Source organism: Panthera pardus, unplaced genomic scaffold (genome assembly GCF_024362965.1).
Source record: "Panthera pardus isolate Hobbes unplaced genomic scaffold, ASM2436296v1 HiC_scaffold_19, whole genome shotgun sequence".
NCBI lineage: Eukaryota > Metazoa > Chordata > Mammalia > Carnivora > Felidae > Panthera > Panthera pardus.
This window is the reverse complement of record NW_026526754.1, coordinates 23500758-23528572: the sequence shown is the minus strand read 5'-3', so window position 1 is coordinate 23528572 and position 27815 is coordinate 23500758. Positions and strand designations below refer to the sequence as shown.

The 27815-nt window shown below is 57.3% G+C and overlaps 2 long non-coding RNA genes across 2 annotated transcripts in view; one reads left to right on the top strand and one right to left on the bottom strand.

The window, feature by feature from the left end:
* LOC109245571 (uncharacterized) overlaps positions 1 to 27815 on the top strand; it is a 125477-nt gene that overhangs the window by 20513 nt on the left and 77149 nt on the right. The window lies entirely within an intron of this gene.
* LOC109245570 (uncharacterized) lies at positions 15249 to 16255 on the bottom strand. Its single transcript, XR_002070956.2, has 2 exons — positions 15865 to 16255; positions 15249 to 15455 (listed from the first exon to the last, which is right to left on the bottom strand). It is a non-coding gene; the product is annotated as an uncharacterized LOC109245570 (long non-coding RNA).

The window sequence follows — 27815 nt, the reverse complement described above, 5'->3', positions numbered from 1 at the left end:
ATTCCAGAACGTCTTTCTTGCGTGGCCTCCCGGCGGATGCGTTAGGCCCTGCCCTCGCTCCAACCTCTTCCAGCTCCTGGCACCAGGTCTGTCCTGCCTGCACGCGTGGCCGGCCCGAGGCGCGGGGAGTTAACGCCCCAGGAGCAGCCCCAGCCGACGACCATGAGAGCTGGCATATAAAAACTTCAGCTTGTTCTCCTCGGGTGGGAGAATTCTCAGGCCTGTGCTCTACGCCGTTTCCCAGACTAACTTGCTTGATAGGACACCCCAGTCCCCTCGCCAGCTGGCCCTTTCCTTTCTCTGGGTCACCTCCCTACGTGCCCACCACCCTGCTGTGCTCCTGGGGTCACGTCCCAAATCAACACCTCGTGCTAGCATCCTTGTCTCAGGGGACCCCAAACAAGGCAGACTCGAACATCCCAGAGGAATGGGAACGCCGGAGGTCAGGAGGGGATACCAGCCCAGGCAGGGAGCGGCCTGGGGGGCTTGCCTGGAGAGCGCATTTCCTGCGTCAGGGCCCCAGGGCCTCTGGAGGCGGAACAGCCCGATTAGATCAGATGCACCCAGTTACACAGAAAGACCTAGGATATTTTCCCATGAATTCCTCTTCCTGGTTTTGCCTCCTCCTACTTTGGGCTCTTTCTGTCCCACAAGGAAACTGGGATCACAGTAGGGCAGCCCTCCAGCACTGCTCATGGTGGGGACTATCTGCTTAGCGATAACGATGTTGTCACAGAGCATTCCCGTAAGGCCTGCTTTCTCTTGGCTGGCACCCACCCCTGTTATCTTCATAACCACAGGGCAAGGGGCTTTCAGAAAGCCTCGCTTTACATATGAAGGACCCGAGATACAGAGAGGTCAGCTGACTTCTTGAGGACACACAGCAGGGAGGTGCGGAGCCGGCCCCCACACCCAGGCAGCCTGGCTCCAGAATCCACACCTTTAAGATGCCAGCCCCACAGGGACCACTGATCCCCTATCCAGAATAAAACAGAGGCAACCGGAGGGAGCCCACTCCAGCCCTCCCTGGACCCGGCCCCGCACGCGGCCCGCCAAAGGCCAGATACAAGCCCGCTTGCTCCTCGTCTGATGGGTGAATTGGCCTCAAGTTATTCGGAGGGTTCCAAACAGGGAAACAACACGTTTCAAACCCTCCAGTCTCCCATCGATTCCCAGCTTCTCCTGGACGGAAAGCCGGTGAATGAGGACAGTGGTATGCGTCCGCCCCCAGCATCCAGAAACGGCAGCGGGAAGGAGCCCCTCCTGGGACCTTTCGTGGCCCGGATTCAAGCTGCTTCTCATTTCATCCCCCGTCTTTCCACCCGCAGCTGGTAGAGAACGCAGCACGGTGCATTTTAAACCCTGGGACCCTGTAATTCACTGATGATGCATCTGTGAGCGGTGCCCACTGCACGCCAGCCAGGCTCTGCTCAGTTTCCCAGCCGCCACATCGGCTGCCCCGCGGCTCCTGCCTCCGAAGGAGACGATCCCAAGGCGAGAAGCGAACTGGAGAACTGGTGAGCATTTTGCTCACACAGCTTGGCCTCCTGGTGACCCCAAGCTGGCTTGCGTCACCGGGACACGCTGAGGGCGGCTCACAGCCACAACCTACCGCACACCGAGTCCTGGCCCGGTTACCGGGGCAAGTGCGGAGAAGCCCTGAATGCCGACAAGAGTGGGCGGCCAGCCCGGCTTCCCGTTCAGCGGAGGGGCATGTGGGAGGGGAAGACCCGAGGCGGGGTTTGCCTCCATTTGCCCTAAGAGGACGGACGGCCACAGGTCATCGGGACCCACGGAGCCTCCTGGTCGGAGCCCCGTGCGGAGCTCACACAATGAGGGAGAGCCCGCATGCCATGGCTTGCGTGTCACTGGTTAACAGTGACAGTGGTAGACCAACAATGACGATGGCTAAGCATGCGTCCTGCGGTTTGCCTGGGCCGTCTCATCTCAATGTGCCAGCAGTGACTGTGAGGCAGGCGGGGAGCCCGGCACGTGAGTTTCGAGCTGGGATGGGAACCAGGTGATTAAACCCCAGCCCTGCGTTCCCGGCCACTTGGCCGCGCCTCCCTTGTCCCCTGGGGCTGGGGGAGGCTGTCAGTGGGTCCCTGGATGTACACAGGCATTTCTCCCCGTTTGCAGACTGCATCGAGCCCTCCGAGGGGGTCCCGACCCCAGATGTGGTCACCAACCAAGAACCACGGGCTGGCGATCTGTGAGCATAGAACGCCCTCACCCGCCAGAGATGCGTGGCTTCACGTTGTGGCCGTGGTTGCCGTCCCCCAGCCCCGCTGGCATCCAGCTCCGTGCCCCCGCCCCGGCTCAGCAAGCTTGGCCCAAAGCGAGTCTGTCACTGTCCCCACCCTCATGTCCACCGTGGAGCTGGGGACTCGGAAGCCCAGGTTCTCACGAGAACAGTGACATCGCAGGCACGTGTGTGGCCGCCCCGTCACTGTGCTCAGCGCCTGGCTGGCAGGCTGTTGGCCGGGGACAGCGGCAGGGTCCCGGGTGCGCACGCACCTGCTCTCTCTCTGCCACTGCCACGTCTTTGTCGGCCTCTACTCTCTGGGCTGTGAGGCGGGCCATGCCAGTGCCGCCTCAGGGGGCTGGGGGGTGAGAGGAGGGAGCCACGCTCCATGGCTCATTCCTCCTGCTCTGTCTACACCCGCCTGGCGCCTTCAGGCAGTAGCTCTCACCCTGTTCTCCAGGGAGGAGCACGGAGCACAGGCTTGGAGAAGCCGCCACTGAGCGTGTCGCCCTGGGTGCACTTCCCGCCGTCCTTGTGGGCGCAGCCCGAGCCGTGCGGACCCGAGGCCGACACTCGGATTCCCGCGAGGGAGGAGGAGCTGCTTGGTCTGGGAAAGCAGACCCCTTCCCGGAGACGCGGTGGCAGTCCCGGTCCTGAGGCCCGCGGTCTAGGAGGCTCGCGGAGGAAGCCCTGACCTCGAGGCCGTCCCGTCCCCCCTGTGAGGCCCCGCGGAGCGTCCCCTCCTTGTCCGGGCGATGACGCCCCAGACTCCTGGTTCCGACCGACAATGTGCTCGCCATATGCACAGCCCCCAACGCGGGACGCCGGGCAAATGTTATTACAAGGCCAGCAGTGACTCCGCTTAGGATAACAATGATGAAAATCTGCATTAACCGACTTTAAGCTGGGGGAGCCTCCCGTCCCCGCCCCGAAGAGAAGAAAGGGACGCGGGTTTGTCGCGGGAACCGGCAGCTGCGGATCACCTGGACTTCATCTTCTCTGCTCGCGTCTTTATTAGCGGGATTTTTTCTTTTAATGAGTAAGTGTCGAACTACCAGGTGTTTTGAATTTTTGTCTTGTTCGCTTGCTTACATGAGGAAATTCACATAGAGACTCTGTATTCATAAAAACCCGGCGGGAGGAGAGAGAAAGGCCTCTCCCCCCCCCCGAGGGGGCCCTCCGCCCTCCCCTGGGGCCCCCCCAGTGCTGGCTGCTGTTCACAGCTCAGCCACCAGGGGCCCATCTCAGGGGGCAGCCCCCCCAGACCTCTGGGGGCCCAGGCAGCCTCAGGGCCTCTGCCCCAACGCCGTTAATTCCCCCTGGGGTGGCCCCCGTTCCCGCGCCATGGCCGGACGGGAGGGCCCCCCCGACAGGTGTCGCCAACACACAGGGCACATGTGGAAGGTTAGGAGAGGGGACGGGACGGTATCTCTGCGCACCCGGAGGAAAAGGTGAGGAAAGCGGCCTTCCCCGGGGAGGACCCCACCCCCTCCCCTGTGGCTCTGGAGGTTGAAGCGAGGCCCAGGGAGTCTCGCCTCTCGTTGGGGGAGACGGTGTGTGCAGGGCTTGAGTTAACGAAAACGAGGCATGGGTTCTGCGGGCTCCGCTCCTGCCGCAAATCCTGGGAAACGCAGGGCGATCTCGGTGTGCGGGGCAGGCCGCACCTCCTCTCGGGGCGGAATTAGTCTTAAGCAGCTGCCGCTGGCAAGGGCTAATCCCTTAGCGGTACCAGGGGCAATTGACATCCCTTGACTCCGTTTCCCTCTGGCCGCACCGCACTTCAAGGAGCAAAACTCCCCACTTGTAATGAATGCGCCAGCCTCAGTCTTTCCGTTCAGCGCTGTGTCCACGGGGCTTGTGTGGCTCGCGTGGCTGGTTTAAGCTGCGGGGTTAGCACGCTGCACAGCGGAGTCTGGGCGAAGCGCCCGCCCACCTGCCCATCTTCCTGCCCTGAAACACTTCATCCCTGAGCAAATCGGCAGGATGCAGTGTTAACGGACTTTCTCCAAAACAAGACCCATAAAGAAGCCATTTAGAATCTATGGGTTTTGAAAGGAAGACGGTTTTTCTCCCGTGTTTTTTTTTTTTTTTTTTAATGTTTTTTTTTTTTTTATTTTTTTTTATTTTTGAGACAGAGAGAGACAGAGCATGAACGGGGGAGGGGCAGAGAGAGAGGGAGACACAGAATCGGAAGCAGGCTCCAGGCTCTGAGCCATCAGCCCAGAGCCCAACGCGGGGCTCGAACTCACGGACCGCGAGATCGTGACCTGAGCCGAAGTCGGACTCTTAACCGACTGAGCCACCCAGGCGCCCCTCTCCCGTGTTTTGTTTTATCAGTCGTGGCAGGATTTCAGCACGTGTGCGGAGCGTCTTCGCGAGGCGCTTACTCTGTGTGGGGAAGAATTGGGCACAGGAGGGGCACGTGCTGGGAGTGAGCCCTTAGCGGATACGGGCGGCAAGGAGGCGGTGTGACTTTTATTGTTACAGGCCACAAGCGATCGTTTCTTTCTTTCAGATTCTGTTTAGGCCCCTCCTTTAAACGAATGAGCCTCTCACAGTGCCTGAGCCCGGACTCTTGTGATGGCGTTTTCCCGCCCTGCCATGGCTGTAACAGCCACCCCCTGTTGCAACGCCTTCTCCCTGCTCCCGTCGCCATCCCGCTGCCCAGCACCATGCCAGGGGGGGATGACAGATTGCCAGTGTTTTTCCCAGCCAGCTTCATCTGACTCACCACAGCGACTTGTCCGTATTTCCTCCCCTGCAAACTGTCTTGACATCCAGGTTGGTTTTTCCTTTGCAGGGTTCATTCCCTTCATCCTAATGATACCGCCTGGTTCCGTGGGGGTAAGCTCCCACTTTCCTGGGAGGGAAAAGGTTCTTCTGTGTGCACCCACCCGGAGCACTTGTCACGTCTTAATTCTGGATGGGGAACGCCATTGCAGCCGAGCAGCGGCTGGTGCGTCAGGGTCAAGGGGACAAGTGAGAGACTGGCGTGGTTGAGCCAGAAACGCGGGGACCCCGGTCCTAACAGCTGACCGTGTGCCCCCAGCAAAGGGGCTCAGCAGCTCGTGCACACGTGCTTTCCTTTGTCCACACCGCAGCCTGGTGAGGTGTTCACAGAGTGATCAGGCTGCCCTCCAGGGTCACTAGGTAACTGAGGTCGTGTGTCTGTGTCGAGGTCCATGCGATCAAGCGGGCAGGGCCCCTCAGGCTCAGGGGGCATCCAGGCACACCTCCGGTGACAGCCGTCTCCTTCTTGCACAGTCTCGGGTCCCGCTTCAAGCCCGTAGCCGGGACTTGCCTTCAAGTGTCTTTTGAAACCTGGAACACTTCTTAACAAAGCTGAGCCTGTTTCCTTCCCGCTTCTCATGTTTCTTCCACACTCGCACCACAGAAAACCCTTTCAGAGAGCTCTGCGGACACAGAACCACCGTCACACCAAGAGAATTCGAGATAAGGTTGAAAAACCCCATTCACAGAGGCAAGGGCTTTTGCTGTTTGCCACATCCCCTGCAGAGGCTCTGCAAACCTGTTCCTGTGTCGGGAAGCGGGCACCTCGGGCACCTCGCGCTGTTGGGGGGGGGGGGGGGGGCTGCAGAGTGTTCCAGCACAGGAAGGGAGGAGGAAGAGCGGGCTCTGTGGAAAATGCACCTGACCGCGGCGTCTCAAATAGGCAGTCATGACGTTCACGTTCGTGAGGGGCGCGCCATGGGCCAGACCCGGCACCGAGTGCTTTACATACGCTGTTGGCAACTCTCCTTACCTCGAGGACATGCTAGTCAGGGCATGCTGTGATAATGCCACGTGACGAACATCCCAGAGATCTCAGAGGCCTCCAGAAACATCTCTGTGCTTCTCACTGGTCAGGGTGGCTCTGCTGGGCCAGAGCCTGTCTCCCCTCCTAAGACCAGCAGCTATGCGGCGTGCTTTTCCCGGGAAGGGGGGCAGGAGGCTGGAGGTGGGTAGGAATCCCCGACGCCTCTCTAGATCTTGGTTGAGAGCTCTCACCGTGTCTTTTCTGCCCACGCCCCACTGGCCAGTGCAAGTCCCAAGGCCAACGCCATCACCAACGGGGCAGAGGAGTATTCTCTGGCACAGTACAGAGGGCAGGGTGTTCTGAGCAGATGACAAAGCCCGGTCCAGGCAATCCCTGCTGAGCGGTGGCAGAGCCGGCCAGGTGGCTCCGGGGCCCGGCTCCGAGGTGGGTGCTCTGAAACGGAGAGAACGGTTTTCCGAGTGTTCCAGGCGGAGTCCCAGCCTTGGCTACCTTGGGGCCACGTGGGTCCCGCCCAGGCATTTCTGACTCCGTTGCTCTGTTTTGGACTCAGGCACTGGGGCTCTGAAAGCCCAGGTGGTTCACACACACAGCTGAGCTGAGAAGTAGGCCCCAAGGCCCCTGCTAGTCCCCGTTGGAAATGCAGAGTCCCGGGCCTCACACGAGACCTTCACATGCACACCTGCATTTTAGCAAGATCACCGCACAGTCGTCCACATCGCAGTGCCGTTCGAGTGGCACGGACGTGGACGGCTTGAGTCCCCCCACACGCGACGCACAGCGGGACAGAGCAGTCCCGATGGCGCGTCTTCCGTGACGGGGTCTCTGTTTTCCATTTTCCGTGACCACGGTTGCTATGCTTACGCTCCTCTCTGCAGCCAACGGAGGGGTCGTGTTGAGAGAGTACCAGGTTAGACCCTTCAAAATAAATAAATAGAAATGATTTTGTAGTTACAGATTGTATAAATTACCCACAACTAGTAAACTTCTCTCTTCACATGCTTTTAACATAAACACCGCCAAAATGTATTTATTTTTAAGCCGAGGGAGAGGGAGAAAGGGCTAACAGTTTGTCTTCAGGATCCTTTCTCCAGGAGAGTGAATTCCTCCCCCTTAAATCCTCAAGAAAACTGCTGCTTTCAGCTGGTGGTGAGCACCTTTGTTTTCAAGATGTGTCATCTTAACAGGAAGATTTTCCTTAGAACTTTTCATCCCTCAGGGGAGGTGGTGGGGTTGCCATGCAAGGAGCTGTCCCGCCGGAAAAAAACTTCACATTCCAGTTCATCCCCTCAGGAGCTGTGTGACCCTGGGCAGGTCCCATCACCTCTCTGAGCCTATTTCGTCCACGGTAAAATGGGACCAATCCCACGTATGTCGCAAGGGTGTGGTGGAATTGAAATCATGAGTGTAAAAGTGTCGGGCACCGGGCTGCAGATGCGTTATTATTTTAGCCATGAAATACGAATGCAAGGGCAACTCATGTTCCATATACAGAATTTGGAGGCAAAACAAAAATAAAAACAAAACAAAACGAAAAGAACGAGAGACAGCAAACAGATAAAGGCAAAGCATGAACCCAAAACTGCCACAGATCCCATTCCAGTGTTAAGATATCCAAAGATCCACCAAGCGGTAGAGAAGCGTTTGGCGCGTCCGTCTGTAGGGCGGTGGGGACGTCACGTGGCTCCGTGTCCCCCGACGCACCTGCCGCGGGCGTGCACGTGGGCGCGGTTAACTCGGCGTTGGGACTTTACGTGGCTCCGTGTCCGCCGACGCACCTGCCGCGGGCGTGCACGTGGGCGCAGTGAACTCGACGTTGGGACATCACGTGGCTCCGTGTCCCCCGACGCTCCTGCCGCGGGCGTGCACGTGGGCGCGGTTAACTCGTGTCGTGCGCGACTGAATTCATTAATTGTGATAAATGAAATGTTGAAAATTATCCTTACGGTATATTCATTTTAAAATTAAAACGTACATGGTAAAGAAGAGAGAGAGAATAGGCATCTTCAAGTCTTATTTTCTTCGACACCTGTGAGCACGTTAACGGAAGTGTTCTGGCCTGTAGCGGATGTCCGTGGGACCTACAGCTTCACAGACGGGGCTCCCGTGCCTACAGAGGCTGCCGGGGTCCGAGAGCCGCCCCGGCACCCGGTGTTCTTTCAAGGGGCGAGTCTTTGCATGGATTTCTTGAGCGGAGCGCGGCAGGGCTAAAAGTGGAGGGCGCCGTTTCCTGCGGAGATGGGGGGGCCAGCCAGAGGTCAGTGGGTCCCCAGAAGGCACCAGGCACCCGGCTGAGCACACAGCAAGAACGGCCCCGATCGCTGCTCCCCGGGTTTGTGAGGAAGGGAGGAGGGTGCCGGTTTCGCGAGCAGATTTTCAGCCTGTCCAGTTAAATATCCAGCCCAGGCTTACACACGGTGGGCAACCGGGTTGTGAACACCCCAAAGTGCTGAACCCCCACGCGACACGGGCTCTCACCACGCGCCTCCCATCGGGACTTAGGCTTTCTGACTGGGAACCCTGAGACCGAAAGGTTCCACCTCACTACCCCACACTCCATCCCCCAGACCGGGCGCCCTCGAGGGAGGGGCCGCTTCTCCGTGTCCCTGGAGCCCGGCCAGCTCCGTGCACACCCAGGGGCCGAGTGAGCCCCACGCCTCTCCCGGAGGAGGCCTGGCTCTTTGGGAAGATCCCCATCAGTCGGTCTTACACACCGTTCCTTCCCTCTCTCTTGAGACATTGCTTTAGCTTCGTGGTTCCTGCTGGGCTGGAGGAAAGAGTTAGGAATGAAACAGAGAGCCTTGACATTGGACCCACCATTTTTAAGGAAAAAGCGTATGACAACTTATTTTTCACGGTGGAGAGTGTCGTGCACGCAGAGATGAACACAGATCGCTATCCGTGTCCTGGCACCGAAGGGCGTGGCCCACCGTCTGGACGTTGGCTTCCGTGCCTCTTGACTAGAAGGGAAAATCAGCCCTAAGGGACAAATAGATGTGACAGGTGACATCACAGGAGTCCTTGCAGTGAACAGTTTGCTTTGGTGTCACAGTGACAGACCCCAAGGGACACCTTTGGATGAGGCGAAACGGCTGCGTTTTCAGACCCAGCCTTGTAAGACCACAGGGCTGGAGGGGCTGGGAGTGATGTAGCGGTCAGGAAAGGCCGAGCCATGCTGAAGAAACAAACAACCCCCGAACCCTGAGATTGCCTTTAGAAAAGAAAGTAGGTAAAGTCTTCTTTCTTGTCCCCGGGCCTGTCTGTTGTGGGTGAGCAGAGGCCCTGCTCAGCGACTCGGGCCCATCGGGCGGTTTCCATCCTGATCCCCCAAGTGCGCTGCCGAGGGAAAGGAGCCACGGAGGGTCTCACTGCAGCCGTGACGTGCCCCGGCCCGGAAGAGACCCATCTCTCACTGGCTCGTGATTCCCTGGCTTGGACTAGCGACCGTCGCCGGGCCTGGATGGGAACCTACAGGACACCGTCAGGGAGCACCCCACACGTGGGCGAGACCAGTGCACGTGCCAGCTAGGGGTCTCTCTGAGCGTCGGTGCCTCCGGAGAGCCGGATTGAGAAGGGCTCAGAGAGAGGGTCCGAGAGCCTCTGTGACCAGCGAATAAAACCTGTGATGGTTGCCGGCCGGGGTTGCGTGTGCCTTTGGGCTGCTGCTCTGGCCAGACCAGCACCTTCTTGTCACTAATGAGAAAACAGGTGGCGAGCCCGAGGTCCAGGGTTCCCATCCCCCGGACTGCCTCTTCTCTGCTCCCATCACATGGGCCCCTCTGCACTTGGCCAAAACGCAGACCACTCCGAGGCTTAGTGTCCCCCACCCTGCTGCCGGTGAAAAAATAGAAAATGGGCCGATCTGTGGCCACCTCTCCTCTCCTCGGGAGTCTGGAGCCACTGACACACGGGGGGGCCCCCGAATGCCTGGTTAGAGCTGCTGGCGTGGGTGAGAACAGCGAGAGAAAGAAAATCTGGCAGCGTGTCCCTTGTTTGCTCACACAAGAACTAAAGTGACCCTGTCTTTATTTTCCAGTGGAGGGTCATGTGGGTCAGCCACATGTTGGCATTTGGGTTTACAGTTCCCACCAAATGAGTCAGCAGAGAGAACACCGAGTTTTTATAGCAGGCATCTTTGAGCTGGTGCCCACTGCCATTAAAAAAAAAAAAGGTGCCTGTTTATAGCACGGCCGTGTACTAATTGCAAAGCCCTACAACCAGGGTCACCAGCATCCCCGGGGGCCTTGCTTCCTCTCTCGTTAAGGGGTGACAGCACCACCTTGTTCCAACATGTGAGCACACACTTGCTTCCTTTGTGGGGGGCAACCCAGGCAGAATTTCCCCATGCTGGAATACCCATGGAGACATTTGGAAAATGTGACTTGAATTCCACACTGGAGGCCTGAAAGAGTGTGTGTGCGCGTGCGCACGCCTGTGCATGCACACACACAGACGTGCACAAGTACCCCGGACGAGTATATAGCTAGAAGAACGTTTGCATGTATCTCAGGCAGGAGCAATGTCAGCTGTAGATAGAGTGGTCCGCGGCCCCGTTGCCGGCTCAAGCCCTGAACGGGTTGGAGCTTAAATGTCACTTCCGGCCCAGAAAAGGAGCGCTTCTGCTGCTTGTTTATACTAGTGTGTAAATGACTGACACAGGTTTTTTTTGGAACAGGTGTCGGCGTGCGGGGATGCTGAGAGGGCACAAGTTCACGTTGGGTGGGCGGACAGGAGGGTTAAAGGTGTGTTAAAGCAGGAAGGGGAGTTGCATTAATAGAAGAGAAAAAGAAGAACAAATAGTCGAAGGTATAGGACTCGGGCCAGACTTGCCTCCTCTCAGACGCTCACTAAGAGGTGATTTGGAGCTCGCCACGACTGGACCACACAGAAACCCACCGGGCGCCTTCTCTCCTAACCGGGCTCACTCAGCTGGATGTCTTCCAGTTCGGGGCCACCTTGGTGCGCGGTTTCCGTACGCGTTCCTGGGGTTCTCCCTTCCTCAGTCCCCAAAGCACGTCTTTGGTGACCCCTTCCAGACGTGCCTTTCCAGTCGACGTGCCTGCTGGCAAAGCCAGACAGGGTTTTGCTGTGTTCTGTCGACGCGGAAAGCCGCCTGCGGGGGACGCTAGCAATGAGGCCGGCGGGGCAGGGGCGAAAGCCCCCGGGGTGAGCGTGGGCTCTGCTGTCCTCCTGGCGTCCCAGGGTGGGCGGGGGCCGGGCCCCTGGGAGGGGCGTGGTCGCAGCCCTACTCAGGGTTCCTCGAGGTGCCTTTTCCCCGAAGTACAGCACTTCACAAGACTGAAGACGCACCGTTACTTTCCGGCACGGAAGAATGAAGGGGGCTTGGTCTTGGCTGCTGCGACTCCGACGCGGCCCCTTTCCTCCCCTCTGGTCGAGGGGTACACGCCCGCTTCTCTGTCTGCTCCGGGAGAAAGCCTACGCCTCCGTGGGCTCCGATGCACACTGTCGCTCACGTGCGTGCCTGTGTGTGTGTGTGCACACACACATGTGCACCCCTGGCCACGAGCCCACGCCCCAGTGTGTGCTTGTGACAGACGCCGGCAGCGTTTGCAGGGCCGGCCCCAGGTGGCGTGCCACACGTTAAGTCCGGGACCGGGGAGGGCTGAGCCTCCGTCCTGGCCTTCTGCCGGCCAGGGAGGCCCCTGAACCTGGTTCCCATCGCTGCACCTGCTGAGAAAGCCCTTGGGGGATCTGGGATACGGACTAGGGGATACAGTCCGGGTGGGGTTCTCCCCGGGCCCTCAGGGTCCACGGCAGAACCTGCCGCAGCACGTGGCCTGCCTGGGCCTCTCCCACCCGCTTCTCTACGCCCTGGCCCCACTCCTGCACAACTGACACCCCCTCCCCGTGCCTTGGTTTCCGCGTCTGGAGAAGCCGAGAACAACATGCTCAGCTCACAGGTGGTTGCCGAGGGCGCCTGAGCTCCCCGCCCGGACTGCGGGGCCCCCGCCCAGGTGCCCGGCCAGACTCTCGATAAGAGAGGACGAGACCGGTGCCCGCTTTGTCAGCGACACACAAGCCTCCCTGGCCAGTCTTTCTAACTCCAGCCGTCCAGCCAGCGGTATTCCCTGGTGGAGGCGGGTAGCATTGAGCGAGGGCGAGCTTAGGACGAAATAAGACGCCGAGTCTGAACTTTAGATAGAGAGCAGACCGGGAGAGAGAAAGGAACAGGAACCTGGAACATTCGGCACCGACCTTCTCGGCAAGAGGAGTGCTGTGTGAGCCCCGAGCTGTGAGCAAGTGCGTGTGTGATGGGATAAGAACCAGAGAAGTAGCGGCTGACCAGGGAAGAAAATCCGCTCGGCGGGACCCTCTCCAGCCCGGCTCTCGTCCTGTTCGCTCCCTGGCCTCCTGGCCTCTTCTCCTCATCCACGGCTAAGGCCCCTGCCTTCCCGCATCACCTGCCTGCTCCCTGACAGGTGTCACCTGAACCGCCTCCCACGAAACGCTTTACACGTGAACCCTTGTACAGGGCGCGTTACACAAGCCAAGACAGGACCCACCACCCGTAGGAGAACAGAGTATGTGAAATGGGGCCGGTCTGAAAACAACGCGCAACATGGGCTCATGTGCAAGGAAGGCACGGGATAAACGCCGACGAGCAGACGGTGGGCGCTGGCCGCGGAGCCTCGTGTGGGGAGGTCCCTGGCTCTCCAGCCGTGGTGACACATTGCATGGCGAAGCGTCCTAGCGTCGCTCGGCCAGGACGGGCCTCTGGCCTCCTTCAGGAGTAGGTGGCGGCCTCCTGCTCTAGAACCCCGTCTGAACGGAGAGCCCACTCGGTCTGCCCTGGTCACCCACAGCCCCCACATGGCATCAGGGGCTGCCTGGGCCTTCGCTGTCAGGGACACTCTCTAAAAATAGAAGCCCCGCCCCCGCGGGGTGGGGGAAACCACAGGAAACAGTTCAAAACCACTTCCAGTGGCCGTTCCCCTGCCCCCAGGAAGCTATGAATAGAAGCGGGGCCGCTGCTGGATTAATGGGCTGTTTGCCTGAGTCGTAAATCACAGGACAGTCCCGCATCTGAACAGTCTGCTGTTCTCACCGTCTCCCTCCCGAGGGGTGACCCGTGGGCTCCAGTGGCCCAGACCCCATCCGTGAGCAGCGACCCCACTAGCAGCCCCTCGGGGGCGGGGTCTCCCAGGCCGTAGGACTCTGAGCCAGAACAAGAGTTGGTAGGTCCTGTCAATCACGGGAAATGAGCGCTACCTCTGTAAGCCTCTGCAGCGGTAAATGTCCCCGCGGGCCGCCCCACGCCGCTGCTCCGGGTTCCTTCCAAGCCCACGTTGGACCCTGCGTGCCCCCACCCCAGCTACTTTTATTTTAGTTTTCAGCCACCTGTACAGGAGAACCTATGCGGCTGGACTCGCGCAATGTGGCTTTTAATGTCGTTTCGTTTCCTTGGCTTTTGTTTTGCCGCAAGGCTGGCTGGCGACCGGCGTCTCGCCTCACGCTCTGTCAGGGTCACGGCGACCGTTGAAGAAAAGGCTGACATTGTCAGCGAGCCCTGTTCTTCATGGCAGTGACCACGGTAACGTCAGCCAGCTGGGAAGATCGCTGCTGGCCTGACACCCGTCAGGGGCTCGAGGGGCTGCATCCGCGAGAGTGCGCCGCTCAGGCCCTATAGACCGCACGCAGGCTTCCCGAAGGGGCAGAAACAGCAAAGTGTCCCCGCTTGCTGCCGATGTCCGCAGGACAAAATTCGGAGGGAGGAAACCTTAGGTAAAAGCAACAAAGCGAGAGCCCAGGTCCTCGCGGTGGCCTGAAGGCCCACGACGCGGGCATGCCTTCTCCCCCCAAGCCACGCGGTCCCTCCCACCCTCACCTTTCTCTGGCCTCGGCTACAGTGTCCGCTCTGACGTCCGGCCTCCCTGGCCCACGGCCTCCACGACCGCCAACCCCACCCACCCACAGGCCCCCTGCCTCCCCTTCTCACATGTTCGTCACCATGGATCCGTGTGGCTCACTGTCTCCTTCCCGGATAGGACCCCAGTGGCACAACACCAGGGCTCTTGTCTGCTTTTCCACTGACAAGAAGCTGGAGAAGTATTTGGTGTTTGTTGTGGGCTGAGTTGTGGCCCCCAAATTCATGTGTTGAAGTCCCCAGAATGTGACTGTCTTTGGAGACTGGGTCTTTAAAGAGGTGATGAGGGCTGAGAAGGATCATCAGGGTGGCCTTTAAACCAGCCAGACTGGTGCCGTATAGGAAGAGGAGATCAGGACACAGACACGCACAGAATGACGACCACGTGGGGACACGGGGAGAAGAGGGCCGAGTACATGCCGGGAGAGGGGCCTCGGGAGAGAGCAGCCCTGCCCGTGCCTGACCTGGGGTTTCCGGCCTCTAGAAATGTGAGAGAACCCGTCTCCGTTGTTTAAGCCTCCCGGCCAGCGGTCCAGTGATGCTCTGCTGTGGCCGTTCTGCAAACCAGTACCGTGTTCTAGAAATACTGTGGATGAACGAATGCGCGCATGCTGGAACTTACTGGACACACCACACACGGTTCCTGGCCACGTCTTTCTGGACCAGGGAGCACGTCAGTGTGGGGGGAGGCCTCCAAATCTACCTTGCGCCTTCCATCTCCTTCCTCTAGTGTGTTAGCTGCTCTGCCCGTTGTTGGAGGACTTGCCACCCCAGGGACACAACATCAGGGAGCTGGCAGGTGTTCTCCAAGCACCTGCTCTGAGTGGGGACCACAGTGCACAGCGGCCACTGCCCCAATTCTCCCATTTCGTTGGGTTCTATTGCGTTTCTCATAACATTGCCTGTGTAGCAAGCCCAGCTAGACTGGGGAGCACCTCTGGGGATCCCTCACTTTTTTTTAATGTTTGTTTATTTTTAAGAGAGAGGGAGAGAGAATCTGAAGCAGGCTCCGGGCTCCGATCTGTCAGCACAGAGCCCAATGTGGGCTTGAACTCAGCATGGTGAGATCATGACCTGAGCCAAAGTCGGATGCTTAACCAACTGAGCTACGCAGGCAACCCATGGGGCCCCCTCACTTTCAATTCACCTCCATGGTCCTTCCGATCACAGGCTTTGGGCAACTGTGCAACTAGGTAACTGGCCACGGGCTCTACTCGTGGCCCTGGGATGCCTCAGTGGACGTGACAGCCCCTTCTCCCTGGAGCCAATGTTCCAGGGTGAGGCTGGGACACCAGAAAGAAACAGAGTCAACCTGTGTGGTAAACATAATAAAGGTCTTTAAATAAAGATATAAGAATATGTTTATGTAAATATGCAAAAAAGCAATACTGCAATTAAATAGAAAAGAACTAATAGTATGAAGACGCTCCGTGGGCTTTCCCAGTCTTGGGGAGGGGCTGGATCTAATGGTTTGTGAGGACAGAAGGTTGAGCACATCCATCCTGGAGGCTGTTCTGGACCCCAGGAGGAGTCTCTTGAGGACCCTAAAGCTGGAGAGACAAAGAGGGAAATGAGTACTTACTGACCCCCCCAAGGCAAGGCCAGCATCCCCTGCCCATCGCAGCTGTCCACGTCCCCTGGCCTCCTGACATCCTGGTCCTTTTTGGTTTGGGTATTCCCCTGACGGGGACCCTCCCCTTTGGTGTGTGAAGGCCGAGCCCCTGGAAACCAGGCGTGAACGTCCCTTTGACACACAAGAGCTTTGCCTCGAAGCTGTGACTTCAAGGTGCTTGCAGCAAAGTGAGGCTGGAGACAGACCCGAAGCAGACCCTCCTGCAGGTCGGTTCCAGGAACCAGACCCGAAGCAGACCCTCGCAATGGCAGGAAAGTGTCAGGCTTCCTCCCCCTTCCCGCCCCCTGCATGCAGCAGGGCCCCCGGTCATGCCTCAGTTTACTCACAATGAATACACAGCTGTATCGGGACCAAGAGTTAAGTCCTACTTGAAGCCTTGGCCCACGTTTTCCGCAGCGTAGCGGGCGCTCAGGGACAAACCCAGCCTCTGGTAAAGGGCAGAGTCTTCTGAGGCCAGACGTGAAGCCACCATTCACCCACGAAGCGTATGGAGCTGCAAGAGAATGCTGCCTCATCTCCCAGCACAGCCTCCGTCTTTGCCGCGACTTTCGTAGCTTCGACTACCTCTAACGATACCCTTCCAGATGGAACACTAAGCCCATATGTTCTGTGACCGTATGTCACAGATGCCGGGATGGGGCATGGTTTGGGAAGGCTAAATCTGCCCGTTGGATGAGAGCTATTTTAGGGACTCTTGTCAGACCAGGGCAGCTGACCGTTCTCCACCCACCTCGTCCGCGGGCCGCAGGGAGGTGCGGGGAGGAGGTCACAGGGCCGGGGTGTCCACAGCCTCAAGGAGGGTGGAGTCAGAACCCGGAGTGCTATCTGAAGACACTGGAAGTAAGAAAGGCTTTCTGGACACTTCCCTAACGCTCAAGGCCCAACACTCAGGGCTTGCTTTCCCGGACTTCTGAATCCAGCTGGCTGACAGGGTTCTGGCTCCTCACGGGGCAGACAGTGCAGCCCCCGGGATCCAGCTTCCTCCCGGCATCCCGGCAGGAAGTGGCTCCGTCCCATAGGGTAATGCTGGGCGTGTACTAGGGCCCAGAGGCTGGAAGGAGCCACTGCAGGGTGGCCGGGCCACCTGATGGAAGACGGCCCTAGGACCGGGCTCCAGGCGTCCAGGCGGGCCCCAGGGCTCGGCTTCAGTTGGTGTCCCCGGGAAGACCAAGGTCAAAACGAAGGTCAAGTCCCTGGGAAGAAGGAGGAAGCCATGCCTTCTGGGCTGACACACGTCTGTTGTATATCTAATCCGTCAACCCAAGAGAGAAACGTCTGCACTTTTCTGCTTATACTTCCTTATCGCTGTGTTTCTGCTTCCTTCTCAGCATACTTTCTGACAGATTTTGCCTCTTATCAAAAGAGAGAGGCACATTATTTGAGGCGTGAGTATATTCATGGCAATCCCAACCATAACCTTCCTTGTAGAAGGACACTTTCTGGAAGCTTCCTTTTGACCTTCATGATTTTAGCTTTTGTTTCTGTTTTGTCTCAGTGTCACACTGTGGCTTGTCTGTAGCCTGTTATGTGCCCAGCACAGAGTAGGTACTCAGATGCTTCGTTAAATAAATGAACAAATTAAAAAGCAGAAAAAGGGATCATTTTGACATTGGCCCTTCCAAGTAGGCCGGACTCCTGATTATTTAAGTGCACGTTGGTTTCGCGATTCAGCATTTTCTGCCTAATGATGGACTTGTTTCCCATAATTAATTAATTTAGACTTATCTTTCAGGGAGCTGGAATACATACCCCACTGTGATTTTTTTCTTTAAGAAAGGGGCATAAGCGACTTGTTTTTAAGTGTTACTTCATTGCTATTTTATAAATATTACTCATGCTTGCTTCTTTAAAAAAGGAATTTAAGGGGCGCCTGGGTGGCTCAGTCGGTTAAGCATCCGACTCTTGGTTTCAGCTCAGGTCATAATCTCACGGTTCGTGGGTTTGAGCCCCAGGTCGGACTCTGCACAGGCAGCATGGAGCCTGCTTGGGATTCTCTCTCTCCCTCTCTCTCTGCCCCTCCCCAACTCGTGCTGTCTCTGTCTCTCTCCAAATAAATAAATAAACTTAAAAAAAAATTTAAGCAGAACTTCCTGAGGAAGAAACCAATTGCCCAAAATGCGTTAACTCATTCAAAATAATATTAGCGTGGCTGGCTTTCCCAACGTCTTCCCGCGTACATATACAAGTAGAAAGCTGAAGAGGATGACCATTCGATGCACGCGAGTAACACCATCCATGCTATTTTTAAATTAAAATGTGTTCGTTTTACATCTGAATTTGATTGGACAACAGTGTAAAGTAAGATCGAGGGAATTGCTGAAATAATCCTTTAGCACAAGAGGATAATTTCTGGAAGTCGCTCTAAGCTGAGAAAGGAGCCCAGAGGCAGTGTTTCTGCCCGCTGCACCCTTAAGGTGGCGCTGTGTGACCTTCCCGTTGGAAAGAGGGGGTCCTGGGGCACCTGGGTGGCTCAGTCGGTTAAGCGTCCGACTTCAGCTCAGGTCACGATCTCACGGTCCGTGAGTTCGAGCCCCGCGTCGGGCTCTGGGCTGACGGCTCAGAGCCTGGAGCCTGCTTCCGATTCTGTGTCTCCCTCTCTCTCTGCCCCTCCCTCGCTCATTCTCTGTCTCTGTCTCTCAAAAAATAAATAAACATTAAAAAAATTAAAAAAAAAAAAAAGAGGGGGCCTGGGGCCGCTGACCACCTGTGTCTGTGCCCCCGGGCAGGGTCACGCCATGGAAGCTGTATTCTGACACGGCAGTGCCCCGCGTGTGGGGCCCCATATTCAGCGCTCGTACTGAGTAACGTTCTGTTCCGCAACAACGGCCCCAAGTGTGCAAAATCCCATATTCAGATGGATCTCATTTTTTCTGCAATCGTTTATAATGGTCTCTCTGTTCTTTTTTATTCTGCTTCAGTTTCTCATTTATAGCTGCATTTCATCCAGGAGTTCTCCGCGCCCTACGTGGGACTCGTGAGCGGGACGTCCAGCGTTTTCTCGTGTTGTTTTAGAACTCACCTGCGTCTGTTGTCTTCCTACTGAAAGGCAACTTGTCTGGACTTCATAATCTTTGTCCCATTTTCTTTCCCTCGGAGCCCTGGAGAACCTCCTGGGTCATCTGCCGTACGAGCGGCAGACGCGTTTCAGACCAGCTTTCCCTCTCCCCTTGGCGTGTGCTCTCCAGGAACGCGGTCGGGCCGTGTCGTGTTGTCTGTGGCTTCCTGACGCGCGGGGGGCGCTTCTGGCCCACCTGGCTTTCGTGGGGGGTGGGTGGCCTGAATGTGCTCACCGCTCATCCGGCGGCATCCCCGGTGCCTGCCCTCCGTGTCCACCGCCTTCTCCCCGCTAGCCAGGAGCTCTTCTAGCCCCTCCCTTCCCGTTAGCCGCGACCATCTCAGGGTTTCCCGCTGTCTCACGTGTCGCCCTCCGCCACTCCGTTCCTTGCTCCCCAGAGCCACGCTGGGAGCCCTGTGTCCCTGCTGTCCCTGTGCTTCAGCCAAAGTGAGTCCATGGCCACGTGGCCCGAGCTGTGGCTCTGCTCCTGGACCGTCCAACGCAGAGCCTGGGCTCTCCGGACGCACCACCTACTTCTCTGCTCCGCACGCTCAGATTTTAACTTACAGCCTCAATAACAGCTTCAAATGTTCCTCCGCTCCGCCCATGTGTGTGATATCGGGGACCGACATTTCATCCAAACGCCAGTCTAACCCAGAGCGGGCCCTCTGGCCTTTCTCTGCCCCCCTGCCCCTCCCCCACCCCCACTGCTCGTTTTTGATTCTCGCGCCCAGAACCGGAGGTGATCTCTGCCCGAGTCCTCGCTGGGACCCAGCCCGCCGAACCGGGCGTGGGCGAAGGCTTGTTCTATTGGATCGTGAAGGTTGTCAGTCGGCGAGGACTGCTGTAGAAAGCACCTCCCAGATGTGGGCAAGTTTTCATTACAGAAAGATGAATTGCCACTACGTTTTTGATTTCTAGATAATGTGTGTTTCGTGCCCCCCAGAAAGAGCCGATGTCTGGGAGAATATACTGTGTAGACCCTAGCTCGTGTAGAGGGCGTCTCGGGGTTCCTACCCGAATCTCTGCTCCACAGACTGAACTTCCTCCCGTCCACTGGCTTAGAAGTGTAAGATTCGCCCAGTCAGTGCAAACACGTTGGCTCCCTGGCTGTGCCTCCCCAAAGATTTCTGACGGGGTACACAGAGCCACTGTCAAAAAAGCCTGAAGCCGTGAGCTAGAAATGCAGCTCTAGCCACACTGCCTCTGTGCTGAGTCCCCAGCGTAGCACCCCCAACCCTGCCTCAGGACCTTGGCACTTGTTCCCTCCAAACATTCACCCCACCAGGTATCAACATAGTTCACCCCCTCACTTGTAGATAACTTCCAAACTGTGATCTGATCAGAGAGTCTCTCCGCCGCGTCTGTCCAGGATAGCACACACGCACACACACACACGCACAGGTGCACACACATACACACGCATGCACACAACCATACACAGACGTGTGCGCACGCACAGCCACATATGCATGTACACACACACACACACTCCTGTGCTCACGCACACTCGCACACGCGCTCTTTCCCGTCTACCACACTCCGTCTTCCGCCATGGCAGTCCCCGCCCCTTGCAAATGGAACACAGACTCCAGAGGCCCCAGGACGATGTGTGATGCCGCAGGGTATCCCTTGAAACTTGCACGGCCTCTGGTGCTTGGTCGAACGCACCCCCACTTGTGGAGTGGGTCCAAGCACGCACGACCAGCTTGGCGGACAGCCTCGGGCGCCCGGGTTTGCGAGTGTGTGCGGGCTCTGAGTCAGGTGTGGGGGAGTAGATTCAAGTCCCACTCCTTCGCTTACTGACCGCGTGACACCCCCCCCACCTCTCTGAGCCCCCCCACCCCCACCCCGGGTGCAAAGAGGGAAACGCTAAGGCTCAGGGAACCGACCAGGTTGTCCTGAGAACGGAAGGAGGTGATGTGCCGACGTGGGGCTGGGGGCAGAGCAGGACGCATCGATCGCACTGACCCCAAGCCGTGTGGTGTGCGGCCGCCTGGCACGGATCGGGCTCACGGCTGCGGATGTGTGCGTCCTCTCCCGGTAACAAGTGTTGCTTAGTACGTTTTGCTGAACTCACGAAGAGGCAGCCCCAGCTCTGCTGGTCCGGCCCCCGGTACCTGAGGGGCTGGTCCAGTTCTGGGGTGTCTGCTCAGGCAGCGAGCTCAGCACCGCCCCGATGGAGGGAAGGAAAGGAGTCGCCCATCCATCCTTCTTTCCTGCCTTGTAAATTCACGAAAGCATTTCCTTCCCTGCCCCCATCCGGGAAGGGGAGCACAGTGTCGTCGGCTTCCAACCTCTGAGCTGCCTCTCCCCATGCAGGTGGGGGCTGAGAGGACGGGGTGGGGGCACAGAGGGGCACTTGCAATCCTTCAGGCGTGGGGAGGCCCCCTCCCAGGAATGCAGGGGGCCAAGGAGGCAGCTCTTCGGAAAGGGCAGGACACAGACGCCCTGGGACTCGGACGGGGCCGCCAGGTCGAATAGGAATCAGTTTTAGCACAAGTATGGGCCAGGCCGTGTTCGAACTGCAGGTAAACAGCAAAGACTTTTTTAGAGTACAAGTATGTCCCACGCGATATTTGAATTTCAGATAAAGGTGAATAACTTTGACAGAAGCTTATGCTCTGCAATATTTTCGTTTCAAATAAAAAGCGATGAGTTTTATCGCAAAACATGTCCCCCGCAACTAAAAAAAGATTCATTGTTGTGGTGGGTTGAGTAGCATCCCCCTGGACCCGCCAGATGTGACTTTATTTGGAAATGGTGTCTTCACAAACGAAATGAGCTAAGATGAGGTCACACCGGGTGAGGGTGGGCCCTAAATCCAGGGCCTGGTGTCCTTCTAAAAGCAGCACGTGAGGACACAGAGAACACCGGGGCGGTGTCTGTGACCACGGAGATAGACCGAAGGGACGTGAGTACGAGCCGAGGCACCTCCAGGGACGCCAGGAGCCCCTGGGGGGCTGAGCCAAGCCAGAAGGACCCTCCGCTCCAGCCTCCGGAAGGAGCACAGCCCTGCAGACACCTTGATTCTGGTTCTGGACTCCAGAGCCGGGAGACAATAGATCTCCGTTGTTTCAAGCCCCCGGTTTGTGATACGTCCTTAGGGCCACCCCAGGAAATGGATACAATTGGTTATCTGAAATCCCCATCGAACTGGGCATCTTGTGTTTTTATTTGCTAAATCTGACAAGCCCACTCAAGAACCCCTCCAGAGGAGTGGTTAAAGTGGCCTGGTTACGGGGCACCCGGGGGGCTCAGGCGGTTGAGCCTCGGACTCTTGATCTCAACTCAGGTCATGATCTTACAGTTCGTGGGTTCGAGCCCCACGTCGGGCTCTGCGTTGACAGTGCGGAGCCTGCTTGGGTTTTTCTCGTCCCCTCTCTCTCTGCCCCTCCCCTGCTTGCACACTCTCAAAATAAATCAATAAGCATTTTTTAGAAATTAAAAGTGGTCTGGTTGGTACCCCAGATGGTGTGACAGGGGCACAGCATCTGCCGAGAGCTCGCAGGGTGGTGGGCACCTGGCAGGTGTCCTGTCTGCCTCCCCTCCACCACCACCTGCACCACCGCCAGCCCCTCCCCTGCTCTTGACTCGACTGCGGGGGATCTGTCTGCCCTGCGCCAGCCCCAGCACGGGCTCCTGTGCACTTGGCCTCCGGCTGTGAGCGTGACGCCAGGCGCCTGCGGCCCCTCCCTCAGACGCTGGATTGCGGAAGACCCTCTGACTGGCTCGGGAGGACCGACCCCGCCGATCCTCTTCCCCCCCACAGAAGTTAGAGCGACCCGAACTGCATGTCACAAACCCTGACACACAGAGGGAGGGGGAAGGACCGTCAGAACCGGATTTAGGAGACTGGTAGGTCAGGAGGCTTCCCCTGAAGGACACACGGCAGTGACTTTCGCCTTCTGGAGGAACGCTTGCCATTTCCCGCCTCGAGCGGTGAAACGCAAGCTTCCTCTTGCCAGTTGTTGGAACGGTGGCTGCCGCAGCCCACAGAGGAGCTCGGCGTGTCCCAGGCCCTGACGTGGAGACCCGACGTGGCTTCCGAGGGGAAGGGGTGTGCGGCCCGAGCCCCCCGAGCGGCTGGATAAATGCGCGTGTCCGTGGTCTGTTGGAGGGGACGGCTGCCTCCTGTGTCATTGCCTGGCGATTGTGGGACCACCCACCATCCCCAGTTACCCTCCATCTGCTAAGCCCTGGCCTCGGAGCTCTGCTGTGATAGATTCAAAAGGAGGAATGTGCCGGGCCGGAACTGCCAAATGCCTGGCGTCTCGTCTCTCCTAGACCTCCGAGAGGGCCCAGCAGGCCGCAGCCACCCCACCTCACCCCCGCCCGTCACCTGGCTGCACAGCTCTTAAGTGACCACGCAGACGCCATCAGCACCCATGCCCTCAGCCCCAGGAAGCATAGCACCTTTCCTGCAACGTTGCTCCCCAACGTAAAGGTGCCGGGGGCTCCACGCTGCCCTGCTGCGACAGCCCCGTACCGGCAGAAGCTCAAATCTGCGCTCATCACTTGGAAATGGCAGACGCCTGTCACACATCCCAACAGGGCAGCAGCGATGAGGGGGCTCCACGGGCTCACAAGAAGAGACGCTTTTGAAAACGAGCCAGGGATTGGTTTGTAGACACGATGGTGACTTTTGTCCGTCGAGCTGCCCGGGCTCACACGCCCAGATCGCTGGTGAAACGGTCTTTCTGGTCACGTCTGGAAGGGACCAGCATTGGAGCAGGTGCGCTGAGTAGAGCAGGGGGCCCCCCACTGCGGGCGGGCGTCATCCAATGCGCTGAGGCTCGAGGAGGACAGAGAAGTGGAGGAAGAGGGCATCTGTCCTCCCTGAGCTGGGACGGCCTCCTTCCCCTGCCTGCCTTCCAACGCGAGCATTCCTGGTTGTCTGACCTTCCGATTCACACCAGGGCGCGCACCAGAGCCTCCTCGGACATGCTGGACGTACGTATGGCTCGAAGGCTGAAGAGGAACCTTCTGTAATCTCCCCAAGTCTCCCCTAAATCCTGTCGGGTGTATCACCTGATTTCTAACCTGGGGCCAACAGACTTTAATGACGTCAGGACACAAACACGAACAGTCCCCAAGAACCGAGTCCCTGGCCGGTGATCCATGCTGGCCCCTTCGCAGAGAGCAGTCCGGGGGCATTAGAGGCTCCATGCATGGCCGGGGCCCCCTGAGCAATTCACGAGCAGGGGGTTCAGCGCCCACCCCCCCTGGCTGCAGTCCTGACCGCCCCACCCACGGCCTCGCTTTCTGCCCCTCGTTAGTCTACGCGTGGAAATGGAAGGTGTTCCCAACGTCGTGGGGTGGGGGGGGGCGGTGAGGGGGTGGGGGGAGTGAGGGGCTGTGGCTTGCCGACATCGGGCTCCTGAACAGCAGAAGAGCTGGGGAAGCCGCATCCTGAAATCTCCACCAGGAGCAGCGAATCACCGGTCAGATCCGTGCTGAGTGCACGTGGTGCTAACGGCCGTCAAAGACGTGGCCTAAACTTGAATCTGGGCCCACTTTGAGAAAAAGCTCAGATTCGTTGATTTTTTTTCTTTAATTCATCTTTTTCCTCATTGATCTCCTCTCCAGAGGAGGTTGGAGAGAGCCTTTTGAAACTGCCTCTGCCCGTGTGGATGGACTACGCTGAGAACGGCATTCCCTGCAAGCCGCTAGGGGCCACAGCTGCACGAACACGGCTTTCCAGGTCCCCTCCAGGCCCCCTCCCCGTCCCCTCCCTGTCCCCTCCAAGTACCCCCCAAGTCCCCTCCAGGCCCCCCCAGGTCCCCTCCAAGGCCAGCCCTCCCTCCCCAGAGAGCTGTCCCACGTTACTATTTTTCCTAAGGGGAAATGTCCGCAAAAAATAAGCTGCTTGGGAATAGCAATTCCTTGGGACCAGAAGCCACACTCTGTGTGAGGGAAGCAGTCCCTCGTGGTTTTCCTCGAAGGGCTCTGCCTTTCGGTTTTCAAAGTTGCCAAAATGCTTCACCTTAGCCCGTTGACAGCTCCACGGACGCTGAGGTCCCGAGACTCGTCAGCCCACAGTGGGATGTCTCTTGTTAAGAGACAAGAGTGAACCCCAAGAGGATGGCAGGTCCCCAAGACACCCGCGGATTTTGCAGACTCCTGTCTTCTCCTTGAATCGTTTGCCAAGCTCATCGGCTGGCTTTCTTCAACTGTTCAGGGCAGTTTTCTCAGGAGCCCAGCAGGTGCCTCCAGCCCCGGGACAGCTGTGCACGCCCCGGAGACGGCCACACTCCTCAGCCCGGCTCTGCCCGTCCTCGGCGCTGCTGGCCGAATTTTCCACCGCAGCTAATCGGGACCTGCAGGAGAGTGGTGCCCGCAGAAACAAGAGGCTTTTGAAGCGGAAGGTGAATGAGCCTGGCTGTGGTTTACATTCTTTACCTTAATTTTAACAAGTATTTCAACCCCCTTGAAAATTGCTTCTCTAGAATAATAAACAGAGCCCACGCTGAGTCGCGGAGCTCCGGAGGCCGAACAGTCTCGGGGATAACGCTTGCATGCCGGGCGGGGCCACTGTGCTCCACTGGCCCTCATTTTGGGAGGTGCGGTGGGATTGGTGTGGCAACATGAGGTTTTGGGTTATGCATAAGTGAAATCGTACGTAATTCATAGATGTGGAGAGTTACGGAGGAAAGGGGGGCAGTGCCCGCCTGTCCGGCCCATTGCTTCCCATGCCAGCCTTGGTGCCTTCCGGGCTCATTCATCGCTGGTCAGAGATCCAGAGTTAGTGGAGGGCCTGTGGGCAAGAGGAAGACATGAGATCTTGGCCCTGAGAGTTAGGCATGACTGACTGTCATGTTTGTGTAGCACCTACTATGTGCCAGGCTCTGTTCTAGGCACTGAACAGACACTCTAAGGAAGCCTTGCTCCCAGAAATGTGGTCCCCAACCAGCAGCCTCAGCATCTCCTGGGAGCGCGGTAGAGACACAGAGTCCCAGGCCCACCCCAGGTGGGCGGACACAGGGCCTGGGTTTGAGGAGCACTGCTCTGGGAAATGACAGGAAGATACAGAAAACAAAAACAGAAACAAAAACCCAGTGACTTTGAGCCACATCTTTAGATATACTGACATATTTTTAAAATTTGCTCATTCAGGGGCGCCCGGGTGGCTCAGTCGGTTAAGCCTCCGACTTCAGCTCAGGTCACGATCTCACAGTTAGTGGGTTCGAGCCCCGTGTCAGGCTCTGTGCTGACAGCTCGGAGCCTGGAGCCCGCTTCGGGTTCTGTGTCTTCCCCTCTCTCTGCCCCTCCCCCCGCCTCTCTCTCTCTCTCTCTCTCTCTCTCAAAAATAAGTAAGCATTAAAAAAATCTCAATTTGCTTATTCACGTAGTTATTTCTCCACCACGAGGAAGGGGTGAGTCTGGCACCCTGAATCTTCGTCTGTTGAAGCGTGTGGAATCATCTCTTTTTTGTTCGAGACTGAGACTCATCTGAGGACGTGAACTCTGTCCGTCTTGCTCACCGCGGTGCCTTCAGCACATCGCACAGGGCCTGGAACCTAGGACGTCTTAATGGACACCTGGTGGCTGAAGGCATTGACCCCGGTCCCCGGTCCAAACAGACGAACGGTTTTTCTGGATAAGCCCTGGAGTCTCCGGCAGCCAGGCCAGATCTGAACCTGAACCTGCGACCTAGCGGAATATTCCACCACCCACATCCGCCCACCTCCCTTGCCAGTAAAAGCCAATTGGTGAAATCACCCAAGTGCCAGGCAGACAAGCACAGGGATTGTTAGCGGCTCCTGTATGCAAACACAGCATGAAATACCTGTTTCTCAAGGATCCGGGAAGGGCAATCTCAGTGGGCTGCGTCTTCCTTCTCCCCCACGGGAGGTTTCTAAGCAAGCCTTTGGCTGGCGTCCAGGAAAGCAGAAGCATTTCTTCCCTCTGGGTGTGAGGCTCCCTGCTGCCCCAGGCACATCCTTGCCCCTCGGGGAAGAATCTGGCAGAGCCCTGGCATAGCAATAGAAACGCATCAAAGAGACGTGGGTGTTCCGGTCTTTGTGTGTGACAGGCACAGTCTCGTTCACCTTCACAAGTAGCCTCATTCTCCTCGTTACAAACAGGAAGCGGTGACAGCGCCCGGGTTAGGGGCTGCACGGACGACACGGTGAGGACTTGGACAGGGAACACACTGGCCCACACGCCTGCTTGTCATATGCTCACTGCCACCATCTCCCCTATGACTTAGTTCCCATACACACTTGTCAGGTGGGAGCCTCTGGAACCCCCATTTCCAGGTGAGGCTCAGAGAAGGAATGAGCCTACCCAGAGACACACAGCTTCCAAACTGATGGAGCCAAAGCCTAGCCCCCTTGGGCAGTCTGACCCTGGCCAGACCCTTAATCTCTCGTACATCGCTTACTAGCGGTACGAGCTTCGTGAGGCTCCAAAGAGGGGGTGGCTGCTGGGCCTTGCCTGGCCCTTATTCAGGCTCAGCAGATGGGAGCACCTGCCGTACCGCTCCCGGGCCCCGGGGTCCTGAACTTCTGAACCTCAGTTCAGATTCTTCGAACTTGAGGATCCCTAAGAGTTTGCTTATGCGCCTTATAGCTATTGATATTTACAGAATCTGACGCTGAAACTGGTAAACGTTTAAATATTGTATGCATTAAGTCATATAAACGAGTACAAAAGTAATCCTGTGATACGTTCACGTAACATAATTTTGAGAAAACAATTATATTTTGCAAAATACAAAAGCAGTGAGAAGATTCACATCGTTTTACGTTTTTCAAATCCATTTACTGCCCGGCTTAGCAGGAAACCTTTGGATTCTCTCTTCTGCTACGGCATTTTATCTGGTGCAATGCGCTTGGTTCACAGAGCTAATGGAAAAGACCTGGGCACACGTAGATACGTAGTTGGAAATTGATAGGTACCTGAGTAGTTTTTCTGGACAATCATGGGTATCATTCTTTAATACTACACCAAAACTCGACAAGAGGTAATTCCTTAAAGATTTGTCGCAGTGTGGAACCTAAAACCAAATTAATGAGGTTTTTACTCTGTTACATTAAAACCCACGGATCCATCTTGCACTTTGTATGGCTCTCTTGTGCATGCATGACCTTATAGCATGGGAAGCAGGTCTGTAGAAGGCATGGGTTCACTGGGTTATGCAGCTCTCTCAAATGTTGACATATCCCGTTGTGCAGCCCGAAAACTCACACTTGCTAATATTACCACTGCTCTCACCAG